This window comes from Octopus sinensis, linkage group LG4 (genome assembly GCF_006345805.1).
Source record: "Octopus sinensis linkage group LG4, ASM634580v1, whole genome shotgun sequence".
Taxonomy (NCBI): Eukaryota; Metazoa; Mollusca; class Cephalopoda; order Octopoda; family Octopodidae; genus Octopus; species Octopus sinensis.
Genome location: NC_043000.1, coordinates 99,591,591 through 99,606,308, shown reverse-complemented (window position 1 = coordinate 99,606,308; position 14,718 = coordinate 99,591,591). Strand labels below are relative to the sequence as shown.

At 39.8% G+C, this 14,718-nt stretch overlaps 1 protein-coding gene across 4 annotated transcripts in view; it reads right to left on the bottom strand.

Annotated features, from left to right (window-relative positions):
- The window catches only part of LOC115210860 (kelch-like protein 9), a 360,010-nt gene that overhangs the window by 170,466 nt on the left and 174,826 nt on the right, over positions 1–14,718 (bottom strand). The window lies entirely within an intron of this gene.

Genomic DNA, 14,718 nt, shown 5'->3' with positions numbered 1-14,718 from the left:
CGCTCCCGGTCTAATGCTCAGTAGAATAATTATAGTAGTAATAATGATATGAAGAGCCAGTACAGTGACACATAATCTCCGCTCCAGCCAGGGAGTACCCCACTAGGGTATAGTATAAATAGGGGTGTTTGTGGTTGAGGTAACAATGGAAGTAGGGTAGAGAGCCCCAATAGCATCCCAGCATCATTTCCCGCAATAGCAGCACCACGGGCAGTAGCAATGACAGCACCCTGATAGATAGTGGAGAATCAGGGGTTATTCCTATAGTTAATAGTGACGTAGTGGAAAATAGAGTAGTAAGCGGCTGCAGGTCTCGGAACGAATATAGTGACAGGAACGCAGTTCTAATTTCAGAAACTAATCCTAGCAGAATACGATTCACGTCGGCGAACTCCAAGATCAAAAACGCCGTCTACCAATGCAAGGTTTACACGGACTCAGATGTCTGCACTTATGTAGGGGCCTTATCCTAAGATTGTCTTTGCGTGTCTCAACCATTACGCAACTTTTCGGGACATGAACAAGCGCCAGACCACGGGACTCAGTAAGCTAATATGGCGACTGAAGGATACGAACTTAAGCTACAGGCTGGAATGGTCAATTTTGTCGGTGTGGCCTCCCATTTGATAGGGGCAGAAGGCATGCAACCTTTGTGTCTCGAACTCTTCCATATTTTGTTTGCAGAGGCTGGATGGTAAACGGGCTTTACAGTCGGCTTTTCGATGCCCCCATTGGCGGCGTTACACTTATCTGGCTTTTAAATAGCGTTTATAAATAATACCGGCACCCATAGCCCTTGGTAACAAATTCTGAAATAGCCTTTAAGATATCTTAAGATTAACCACGGAAGGGGAATTACTCCTGTTAGACAAACGGGGCTTGTTTTTCACAGCGGGGGGTTTCCTTGATAAGCAGGCTAAGATGAACACACACACACATAAAACATAATATATAATTTGTTTTTTCTGCCACCAACGGTTCTCGCGGCAGTAGCCACTGCAGCCGAACGATCAACGCACACACCGTACACAAAAAATGTTTTCTACCCCTACGCCAACACACACATATATAGAACAGTATACACACACACACGTCTCTAAGTAGATTTTTTCTCGCCCCTTATAAAACATCCAATATTCCTTAAATAGTCAGAACTTTATTCTCGGTCACAAAGAACACCACACACCCTCACCCACATGATTGAACGTGCCTGACCCGTTAAATTCTTCAGCACGGTTCTCAACATACCCTGATAAACAGTTTCGCCATGGGCTCTTAGGAGCATAGTTCGATTTGTTTTTGCTCGCCTTGTTCTAGTTTTTGTTTTCCAACGGATTTCCTATTTCTTCCTGAAGAGAAAGACACAATATGGCCCCATTATTCAATCGGATTTTGGTATTTGTGCCTTTCGAACACGTGTAGAATGAAATAAAACGTTTCTGTTCAATCTGCGTTCAGCTCATTTCTTCATTCACCAATAATGTTTTTAATTTCAATTATCCGCACCAACGCACGGGTTGCAACACCATATGGTTGTACTCCAACCGTGCTGTTTACTGCTGTGATTTTTGCTACTAAGGTATCGGTTAAACTTTTGATTAATCTACTACAAGATTATTCATCTTTCTATTTCACATCATATATATATATATATCTGTGTCGCGGTGGCACATAAAAACACATCGAAGACCCGGCGACGTAGTCAGTCCACCTATGCATACCTTCCTACTTATGACACTTGTGAAAACCTGTTGAGGCTCAAGGTGTGACACCTACTTATGACACTTGTGAAGACCTGTTGAGGCAAGTGTGTGACACTGTGTAGACCTGTTGAGGCAAGTGAAAATCAAATCAAATCAAATCAAACCAAATCAAAATAGATGAACATCAATGGAAAATTTGTATCTTTGTGGTACCGTACCGTTGGCAACAAGAAAAACCATCCGAACGTGGCCGTAGCCAGTACCGCATCGACTGCCTCTGTGACGTGGGGCACATAACAAACACCATCCGATCGTGGCCGTTCGCCATCCTCATCTGGCACCTGTGTCGGTGGCAAATAAAAACACCAACCGAAGACCCGGCCAAGACTAGTCAGGCCATAACCCGTGGCCCCTACCTGGGACGTAGTCAGTCCACATGTGCATACCTTCCTTCTTGTGACACTTGTGAGCTGTTGAGGCAAGTGAAAATCAAATCAAAACAAATCAAAATAGATGAACATCAATGGAATTTGTATCTTTCTGGTACCAGTGCCGGTGGCACACAAGAAAATCATCCGAACGTGGGTAGCCAGTACCGCATAGACTGGCCTCCGTGCTTTGGGGACGTAACAAACACCATCCGATCGTGGCCGTCCGCCAGCCTCATCTGGCCACCTGTGTCGGTGGCACATAAAAACACCATCCGAGCGTGGCCGTCTGCCAGCCTCGTCTGGCACCTGTGTCGGTGGCACATAAAAACACCATCCGAGAGTGGCCGTTCGCCAGCCTCGTCTGGCACCTGTGTCGGTGGCACATAAAATCACCCACTACACTCTCGGAGTGGTTGGCGTTAGGAAGGGCATCCAGCTGTAGAACACTGCCAGATCTGACTGGCCTGGTGCAGCCTTCGGCTCCCAGACCCCAGTTGAACCGTCCAACCCATGCTAGCATGGAAAACGGACGCTAAATGATGATGATGATGATGATACACATGTATACATCCACATTTATATATATTCATATATATAAATACAGATATATGCATATATATATATACTTTATATATATATATATATATATATACTTTATTATTAAAGCTGCAAAAACATCACAAAAAACTGCTACTCAGAGTTTCCCGTTCCAGTACCCCCAGCAGTTGTGATCAAGGATTGTGAAACTTTGAGTAGTAGCTTTTTGTGATATTTTTGTAGTTTTTGCTGCTTTAATGATAAAGCATATTACTCTACCTGCGGTATTTGAGTACTATTTTCCCCCCACATTCCACCTTGTTTCACACTTACTTATATGTATAAATATATATATACACACACATACACACACAACACACACGTACACACACACACACATATACATATATATATTCGTATATATACATATAAATATCTATATATAATTATCATTAAATGCCCATGCTTGCATGGATGATTTGACAAGAATCTGATGTGTCAAAAGACTGCATCATGTTCCAGTGTCAGCTTTGATATGGATCCTATGGCTGGATGCCATTCCTAATACCAACTATTTTACAGTGTGTACTGGGTACTTTTTTCATGCCACCAGCACTGTACTGGTCACTATGTAACTCAAAAGTCAACAAACCCAAGGAGAGAGGATACTGCATCTGTATTTTAGATGGGAGTTAAGGTAAGGGGGAATTGGTTGGAGCAGAGTAGTTTTTATTGTAGAGGAGCTAGTCACATTTAGGAGGGAGAGTATGAATTGGAGTTATGTCCCATTAAGATAGACAGGGATGATGAGGTGTCCAGGTGGGAGCTACAATGATACTAACAGTAGTGATGATACAATTGACAGCAGGGAGAAGAGATATGTGTTGGGGTACACTTAGGGTAGTATTGATATCATTGACAGTGGGGAGGGAAAACGATGATGCATTTGGGTAGCTTCCAGGAGCAGAGTAGGGGCATAAAAACAGGCAAAATGCACAGAGAGCAAATTTGGTGGTCCAGTGAGTGGGGATGGCCACTGTAACATGTGGGTGTGGAGAACAATACTAATGGATGAAAAATTGCTTAACAAGTGAGATGGTTATGGGTAGCAAGAGAATAAAGTGGCTTCAGGGTAGAGTGGAGAGAGCTGCAGTAGATGATATTGAGTGGGGGAAGGGCCACACGAAGAGGTATTAACTGGGTGCTCAGGCACAGGCGTGGCTGTGGTAAGAAGCTTACTTTCCAACCCCACAGTTCTAGGTTCATGTCCACTGCATAGCACCTTGGGCAAGTGCTATAGCTGTGTTTATGTCCCCGTAACTTAGCAGTTCAGCAACGGTGAGTGGTAGAATAAGTACGAAGCTTACAGAGAATAAGTGCTGGGGTTGATTTCTTCAATTAAAAATCCCTCTAAGGTGCTGCTCCAGCATGGCTGCAGTCAAATGACTGAAACATGTTAAAGAATAAAAGAATATATGTACACACACACACACACACACACACACACACACACACACACACAAACGTACATATATACAGGGGCTCTGCCCCATCTCCATTCTCTCTTCCTTATTAAGCATCTCTTATTACACATCAAGTTTCTGTCTATGGCATTATTTGCCTACCATTATCACCTGAGAACAAAATAGGCACACACTATTCCCTCCCTTTTGGTTACCTTCCTCTTTCTCAACTCAAAACCACCTCCATTTATCATTATCTTCTCTGCCCACTGTTTCCACCAATTACCACCTACCTTCCTGTACCTTCAGCCACTGCTCTTTTCCTTCTGCTATCCACAATCCTTGACATCTCTCTTATCTGCTGTCACTTCCAGTGCCCTCACATATCTACCATTACACCCCCTATCTCTCACCATCACTTACTAGTCACCTCTATCCCTTCTCCAAGCATCTCTCCTCACATTCTTATGACCCCCCCCCCCAACTCTCCTGCACAATCACCTAACCCAGTCCTCTGTATCATTTCACCTATATTTACCCCAAAACTGTAAGCTGAGAGTATATTTTTTATATTGTTTTACTTGTTTGTCTTTTGACTGCAACCTTCCTGGAGCTCCACCTTAAAGTGTTTTTTAGTCAAACAAATCAACCTCAGGACTTGAACATCCAACAAAACATGATAGCTTCATTTCCTTCCAGCCTTCTTGTGTATACACATACACACACATATATATACATACACACACAAATATTATATATATATATGCATACATACACATATATACTAGTAATATAACAAGCCGATGTTGGCATAATGGACATAATAAACTGACAGTGTTTATGCTTTTAACACTGTTGACTCCACTGGATTGAATGATACTGCCTAGTGTCAAAACCACTGTGATATCTGCTTGGCAGCTGATGATGGAAAAACATTTGTTATACTTGTTTGTGAATTTTTATATCTTAGTCTCATTATTCTGAGCTGTCCTTATATCAGTATCTAGTTTGAGAGAAGTTTTCTTTTATAAATAAACAAAACCTTATATATATATATATATATATATATATATATATATATATAAAACTCTAGTTGTGTGAGTGTCTGTCCCCTTCAATTTAGATTCCTAACTCCTCCCACATTTTGCGGTGCAATTTAACCAAATTCGGGTATCTTATAGTCGTGATTCATATCGAGCCCATCTGACTATTAGCGCGCGTCAACGATGAGTCTACGATTTTAAAAATAATTTAACATCATTTTTTATTCCATTTTAATGCATAAAATGCATCGTGTGTCGATGGCGGCGGAGTTGGCGTCCACGCTCACAGCTGCACCTGTTTGCTTCTCCCCCTTCCCTCCCTCGTGAAGCTGTGGGGAAGGGAGTGTAAAGAAATCAACATCGTAATGCGTTATGAAGGAAACCAGCGTTCTTTTAGAACAACGACTTCATGGCTTGAAGACACCAAAACAAAAATGGCTAAGAAAGCCCGAATTTATAAGGGAAGTAACTCTCTAAAAATGCTTATATAGTTATTTCCCTTACAAACCCAAGCAACGCCGGGCGATACTGCTAGTATATATATAAAACTGTAGTTGTGTGAGTGTCTGTCTCCTACGATTTAGATTCCTAACTCCTCCCACATTTTGCGGTGCAGTTTAACCAAAAGCGGGTATCTTATAGTCGTGATTCATATCGAGCCCGTCTGGCTATTAGCGCGCATCTACGATGAGTCTACGATTTTAAAAATAATTTAACATCATTTTTTATTCCATTTTAATGCATAATTTTTCGTGTGTCGATGGCGGTGGAGTTGGCGTCCACGCTCAAACACCTGCACCTGTGTTTGCTTCTCCCCCTTCTTCCCTCCCTCGTGAAGCTGTGGGGAAGGGAGTTTAAGGAAATCAACGTCGTAAAGCGTTGTCAAGGAGACCAGCGTTCTTTTAGAACAACGACACCAAAACATTGAAGACACCAAAACAGAAATGGCTATGAAAGCCCGAATTGGCATCTATAAAGGAAGTAACTCTCTAAAAATGCTTATATAGTTATTTCCCTTACAAACCCAAGCAACGCCGGGCGATACTGCTAGTATATATATATATATATATATTATATATATATATATATATATATATATATATATAGCCTTATGTATATATAAATATAAAATATTTATATGTAAATGTAAAATATATATTATACACTCACATGCATATTCATGTCCATGTTTCATGCTCCAGGAGTTGGATAGTCTGACAAGATCTGATGAGCCTGAGGACTGCATGAGGTTTTAGCGTCTACAACCAGATGCCTTTGCTAATACCAATATCTTTGTGCTTTTATTTTCATGTTACTAGCACTAGTGAGGTTGCCATGCAGCTTGCAAGACTACAAACCCACTAAGGAAGCAACAGGGAAATGAAGAACAGAGAAGGATAATGTATAAGAGAAAAGGGCCAGGGCAGAAAAGCTACATGACTAAGTGATTTTCAAAAAGAGAGTAATTTTTAAAAAAGGAGTGAGCAGATGGAAGTGGATAGTAGCGGTGAGGTATTAGGGTAAACAGTTAAGGTAGATGATGGGTAAGAATGAGTGGGTGAAGACTGAGGAGTGGATGGATAGGGGATGCGTGACAGTGCAGAGTAACGGAATGTAATGATAATATAGTAAACTGAAAGATGAAGTAGAGAGAGTATGAAAAAGATGATTCGCAGTTGTACAGTCATGAGTTCAATTCCCAGTGAAAGATAGTGTCCTTGAGCAAGACACTTTATTTCACATTGCTCAAGCCCACACAGCTGGCAAAGATGAGTTGTATCTGTAATTCAAACAGCTGGCCTTGTCACATTCTGTGTCATGCTGAATCTCCCCAAGAACTACATTAAAGGTATGTGTGTCTGAGGAGTGCTCAGCCACTTGCACATTAATTTCACAAGCAGGCTGTTCTGTTGATTGGATCAACTGGAACCCTTGTCATCGTAACCAACAGAGTGCCAATTATATGTCATTATCATAATTATAGATGTAAGTTCATATAAGACATACAAGTATATAAATATATATATGTAGGTGCAGGAGTGGCTATGTAGTAAGAAGCTTACTTCCCAGCAACATGGTTCTGGGTTCAGTCCCACTGCGTGGCACCTTGGGCAAGTGTCTTCTACTATAGCCTCGGATCGACCAAAGCCTTGTGAGTGGATTTGGTAGAAGGAAACTGAAGGAAACCTGTCATACATACATACATATATATATATATATATATATATATATATATATGTATATGTATATATGTGTGTGTGCATGTTTGTGTGCCTGTGTTTGTCCTCCCACCGTAACTTGACAACCGATGTTGGTGTGTTTATGTCCCCCCATAACGTAATGCTTCAGCAAAAAGGACTGATAGAATAAGTACTAGGCTTACAAAGAATAAGTCCTGGAGTCGATTTATTCAACTAAAGGTGGTGCTTCAGCATGGCTGCAGTCAAAGACTGAAACAGGGAAAAGAATTTAAACAAACTCACATATACGTAAATATACATACACACACACACACATATATATATATATATATACATACAGATATAACTATACAGGCATAAATATGTACGTATGTATGTACTTATGCACATACATACATTCATTTATTTTGGCCACAATATATGGTACTTTTAAAGCAACTGACTTGAACATAGTGTTCTAAGTCAAGGAAATACCATGCTGAGTTCTACATTCTACAGATTTCTGTTTACATCAGAAAGGACATAGAATTTTTACAGCCAAACTTCCATAGACAGATAATGAGTATTTTGTATGAGATTTCTTTGAAATTAAATGCTACAAGTTACTCCTTTCATGTGTTTTTGCACTCCTTTAATATGTTTTGGAGTGGTTCAGCATAATTAGCCAGGAAATGCTTCCATCATTCTTTCATATTTTCCACTCATTAATATTTTTGCGCAAGATTCTGTTGAGATTGTTAGTTATATCTGAATGTCAAATTTCATTGGAGGGAACTATGAACAAAGATGTTACAACCATGATCATCCCCTCTGAGTGTGGCATCTAGGACTAAACTGTCTTCTTTATTATAGTTTAATGACTATTAAGTTGTGTCCTTACAAGGACTCAGCTACAATATAAGTAGTAGTTAAACACATACATATGAAGGCTGTCCTACCTTTGCTATTAGCCTGCATGTGGTCCCTACACTTCTTGTGAATCCATTCCTTATACCGAAAATATGTAATAGATTTTCTACCAATGTCTTTTCTGCACACAGGGTAAACCTTGATCATTGCAGACTCCTATCTTCTTTCCTAGTTCACATAATGTTAGTCATATGTTTTATCTTTTGCTGGTTTTGGCCAGAGGATGAGGCCATGTTGGGGCACTGCATTCAGTGTGATTGGGTTTATTTTCTGTATTGCTATCTGTATTATTTCTTGTTTAATTTTATTTCAAAGCCCTTCAATTACAGCTTTTGTTACCATGTGTAGAATTTGTTCTCGAAACCTTCCACAGATTCTGCTAAAGGACAGTGTCATCAGTATACTGGACATCTCACAAGCAACCAGACTTATACACCTCTGTTACAGCTAAGAGAACTATAACAAACAAGAGAGGACTGAGGATAAATGCTTGACAGATGCCTACTTGCATTCTAAATATCTCACTAAACACGTTGTTCACCTTGCACATTGCATGAGTGTACAAGGTTTGTATACATCTTATACAATATTCAAGTAACTCTAGCGTCCCTAGATACCATCAGCTGAAAGAGTGAAGGATACTGTCAAAGACATTCTCCAATTCAGCAAAAGCTGGACACAGAGGCTTGTTATTAGCTATGAAATTCTGCACAAATCCATACACTAGGAATATGGTGTCAATGGCACCTCTTCTTGGCACAAAACCAAATGACGTCACATTCAGGTAAAGCCTGTTCCTATTCAATTTTGCAATAATACTTTTATAACTTCCTTAACCAGGTGCAAACAATCTGATGCATAAACCAAATTGTATGTGTGTGTATGTATATATATATATATAATCATCATCATCATCATCATCATCGTTTAACGTCCGTTCTCCATGCTAGCATGGGTTGGAGGGTTCGACCGGGGATCTGGGAAGCCAGAAGGCTGCACCAGGCTCCAGTCTTATCTGGCAATGTTTCTACAGCTGGATGCTCTTCCTAACACCAACCACTCCGTGAGTGTAGTGGGTGCTTTTTACGTGCCACCCGCATAGGTGTCAGGCAAGGCTGGCAATGGCCACGGTCGGATTGGTGCATTTTACGTGCCACCAGCACGGAAGTGAGTCAAGGTGGCACTGGCTTCGGCCACGATTCGGATGGTGCTTTTTACGTGCCACCGGCACGGAAGCCAGTAGAGGCGGCGCTGGCATCGGCCACGATTCGGATAGTGCTTTTTATGTACCACCAGTCCAGGGGTCCTGGCATCTGCCAGGTGCCAGTCATAGGATTGGTTCATTTTCGATTCCAATTCCGATTTCGATTTCACTTGCCCCAACAGGTCTTCGCAAGCATGGGTGCCTGTCGTCGGATGAGGTTCGATATCGACTTTGCTTGCCTCAACAAGTCTTTGTGTGTCCAAGGGAGGAAAGGCATGCATAAGTGGGCTGGACTCACTTGTCCTGCCTGGTCTTCTCACGTACAGCATATTTCCAAAGGTCTCGGTCGCTGGTCATTTCCTCAGTGAGACCTAAAGTTTGAAGGTCGTGCTTCACCACCTCATCCCAGGTTTTCCTGGGTCTACCTCTTCCACGGGTTCCCTCAACTGCTAGGGATTGGCACTTTTTCACACACCTATCTTCATCCATTCTCGCCACATGACCATAATATATATAATATATATATATATATATATATATATATATATATATACACAGAATATATATATATACAATTATATGTACAATATATATGTGTGAGGACATGAAATATAAAAGCCGCACAAGACTACTTCATGCGCAACTCCATTGTCTCCCGAGACAGAAAGGATGCCAATACAATACAATACCAATATATGTGTGATATATATATATGTAGCCATCTGGTTTGCCAGTCCTCAGTCAAATTGTCCAACACATGCTAGCATGGAAAGTGGATATTAAACGATGATGATGATATACAATATATATATATATATATCCCATTGATAATGTGTCTTTTTTTTTCAATTGCATGAACTAAAAGTCAGAGAGGAATGGGATAAACTACCTGTATGAACTTGCTATAAAAGCAGGTGGTAATTTTACCTTGTCCTTATTCTTAGTGCAAGTTTTGAAGAGTGCAGTTCTATTTTAACAGTTATTTTTTCAAAGTTATGGAAGTGACAAAGGAGCACATTCTGCATATTTCGCTTTAAGAGCTCAATAAAAGTAATAATGCAACAGAGTGCAAGGAATATCAATGCAGTATATGGGGATCAGGCAATAAGTGTAAGCCAGTCTCAATGATAGTTCCAGAAATTCCAAGCCAGAAACTACAGCCTAGAAGACAAGCCCCATCCTGAAAGATCTGTAGAGCTCAACAAGGACATCCTGCAAACTCTGGTGGAACAAAATCTCATCGTATCCAAAACTAAAATACGCTTCTGATAACGTCTTTCCATTTTTTTTTATACCCCGAGTCAAAATACCAATTTCAGTTTATTCCTTTTCTTTTTTATTCTTTTCTGATTTCTTAGTTCTTTCAGCTACATCACAGTCATTTACTTCATATGATATTAACAAGTGATGTCCACAGTAATAAATATCTCCTAATATACAGCTTGTAGAAAATATTTTAAAACAGAAACAAAGTTCTGCACAGTTGAATTTCTTCATCACATTCGTTTTCTTGAAAATATATTCCTTCATCACTGAGGACTGTTTCTGAAGATATGTAAAAACTAGGTTTTTAACCAACATTTTATGACTGCCTCATTTTTTCACTGTCCACCATACTATTTGTTATAATATCAATCACTAAGGCGGCAAGCTGGCAGAAACGTTAGCACGCCAGGTGAAATGCGTAGCTGTATTTCGTCTGCCTTTATGTTGTGAGCTCAAATTCCATCGAGGTCGACTTTGCCTTTCATCCTTTAGAGGTCAATAAATTAAGTACCAGTTCACTGGGGTCTATGTAATCGACTTAATCCGTTTGTCTGTCCTTGTTTGTCCCCTCTGTGTTTAGCCCCTTGTGGGTAGTAAAGAAATATATAATATCAATCACTAGTTTAACATTAATTGTGAGAATTTCCTCAACACTATCCACATAAAAAATAAATTTTCCAACAATGTTTTTACCTTTTTTTCCACTACCTTTTTGTAATGGGTTTTCAAAATAAAAATTATTTCTAGATCCAACAGCTCTAAAACTGTAATAGTACAATTTCATGAAAGAGACTCAACCTGAATGTTATCTAAATGAAGCTGTTTACTAAATGCAGAACAATGTCTACCAACTGTCAAGATTCTCCATTTTACTTCCATTTTCTTGTCTAGTTTAACGAACAAAGTGGCAAATAAATCTCTTGTTCTGTTGGTATCATATTTAAAACTGGAAGATAATTTACATTTTTCACACATCATAGAGTTTTTGACTTTAGAATAACAAAGAGACATAATTTCTCAGTTTCAGTCATGTTGCAGCAAACACGAGAGGTTAGGTATTATCTTGACTTCTTTCTTCCTTTTTACTATGATGATATAACTGATAAAAAACAGCAGTTTCATCTATATTAAATATGTCTTCTTTTTGTAAGAAGAAATGAGAAATAATTTCCTTTTTATTCCACTTCTTTAATCATTTTGTCAGCACTTTTTCCTTCCCCCTGACTACCCACCAGCTACCCACCTCAGATAACACGCTGTTATCCTGCATCAATCACAAAATTGATTCAACTGTCTGATTCTGATTCTGAACTGAAAATTCAAGTAACCTCCAAATTTTGCAGTATCTGAAGATTTCTCTTGAAAAGTGGCTTGCTAATTGGAATAAATCTTTTGGTTTATAAACCAAACAAAAACTACTTTGTCACTATCTTTAGACATGGCAAGACTTAAGCAGTCGTGTTACAGATTAAAATTTGCCCTTTACAGTTTTTCTTCAATTTTAGGATGATCCTTAATCACAGACATCGATGGAGAGAGATGTTAAATCTGTAATGCAGAGTCTTTTTATTCTATCTAAAATCTACCAGAATTTCAAAATGTCCGTGAAAAACAAATAAAGTTGCACTTTCTTTGCTGTTTTCCAAGATTTACCACAGTAACAAATAAGTACCCTTTACTTTCATCATCATCATTTAACCCTTTATGCATGCCTTTCCTTCATTGGACACTAAACTCTGCTTGCGATGACCTGTTGAGGCAAGTGAAATCAAAATCGAAATCAAATTCGATGACTGGCATCCATGCTAGTGGAGCACTAAGAGTACCATACGAGCGTGATTGTTGCCAGAGCAATAAGTTGGCCTCCAAGCCGATGGCACATAAAAAACAATATTCGAGCGTGATTGTTACCTGCGTCACCTTACTGGCACTTGTGCTGGTGGCACATGAAAAAACATTCAAGCGAGGTTGTTGCCAGTGCCGCTGGACTGGCTCCTGTGCAGGTGGCACATAAAAAGCACTATTTGCGCGTGGCCATTGCCAGTACCACCTGACTGGCCCTTGTGTCAGTGGCACGTAAAAGCACCCACTACACTCTCGAAGTGGTTGGCATTAGGAAGGGCATCCAACTGTAGAAACTCTAGAAACAGATCAGATTGGAGTCTGATGCAGCCATCTGGTTCGCCAGTCCTCAGTCAAATCGTCCAACCCAAGCGGACGTTAAATGATGATGATGTTCAGGTTATTCTATCAAACATAATACTTATTGATTCACATTGTTTTAAATTAACCGTGCATGACCTCATATCCTTAAAATTTCAATGATATATGGCACTTGAGCCCCGTGCTAGTAGGGTGCTAAGAGCACCATCCGAGCATGATCGTTGCCAGAGTGGCCAACTGGCTCCCATGCTGGTGGCACGTAAAAGGCACCATTCGAGCGTGATCGTTAACAGCATCGCCTTACTGGCACCTGTGTCAGTGGCATGTGTAAAAAGATTCGAGTGAGGTCATTGCCAGTACTGCCTGACTGGCCCCCATGCCAGTGGCACGTAAAAGCACCCACTACACTCTCAGAGTGGTTGGTGTCAGAAAGGGTATCCAGCTGTAGAAACTCTGCCAGATCAAGATTGGAGCCTGGTGCAGCCAGCCCTCAGTCAAATCATCCAACTCATGCTAGCATGGAAAGCAGATGTTAAACGATGATGATGATTTAATGTAGAATAACATTGACCAGATATGGCCAGTTTAAATACTAATGGGTCAATCTGGCATGGGTTGGACAGTTTGCCAAGAGCTGGTGGGCAGAGGACTGCACCAAGCTCCACTGTCTACTTTGGCATGGTTTCCATGATTGGATGCCCTTCCCAAATAGAAATTTCCCAAAACAGAAACCAAACAGTGCTATTTACCTTCTATGTATATGCAAAGGTATCCAAGTTTCAAGAATCAGTTGAACTAGTGAAAACAAATTCGTATAATTTTCTTTATGTTTTAGGGGTTTTGGGGGGAGGTGGGGGGGGGGGGGGGTTATAGCTATTCTATATTGTCTGAATGTCTGATTTTATTGATTGTTATTGCAGAAATATCATCTGGTTTACAGAATCAGTGAGTGATAAAATGCAATAGCAGTGCAGATAGAACATGGAATATCAAAAATAACAAATACAAAAATCTTGAATTGTTGTTTTAGAAATACTATACTTAATTCATTCTGAAATTACAGTTAAGAACAAATAAATAAAGAGAGAGATGTTTGTAAATCATGCATCCATTTCATTGTTTTTAGGGGTTTTTTTTGGTTTTTTTTGGGGTTCTTTTCAATCATTAGACTGCAGCCATGCTGGGACACTGTCTTAAAGAATTTAAATCAAATGAATCAAACCCAGTACAAGCCTAGTACTTATATATTACTGGTCTCTTTTGCCAAACTGCTAAGTTATGGGGATGTAAACACACCAACACCAAATGTCATGCAGTGGTAAGGAACAAACACAGACACACACATACACGCACATATGTATACATCAGGCTTCTTTCAGTTTCCATCTACTAAATCCACTCACAAAGCTTTGATTAGCCCGAGGTTATTGTAGAAGACATTTGCCCAAAGTGCCATGCAGTGGGACTGAACTTGGAATCCTGTGGTTGATAAGCAAACTTCTTACCACACAGCCACACCTACACCTTTGTTGATATTTGAATAACATATGTATGCTATTTGGAGTATTTTGAGACAGCATTTTACTATTACTAAAGTTATGAGCATTTAGAAGGATGACATGTACATGGAGGAATCAAGTCATTTTTTTTTTATTGTTACAAGAAATTTTAGCTGCTCAGGGTTCAATTTTCTTTCATTGTACTGATATAGTCATTGTAATGAGAATCATGTGTCCCTATTTCAACAGATTACTGGCCAGGGATTGAAAACAATTTCCTTGAAAAATATTGATTAGAG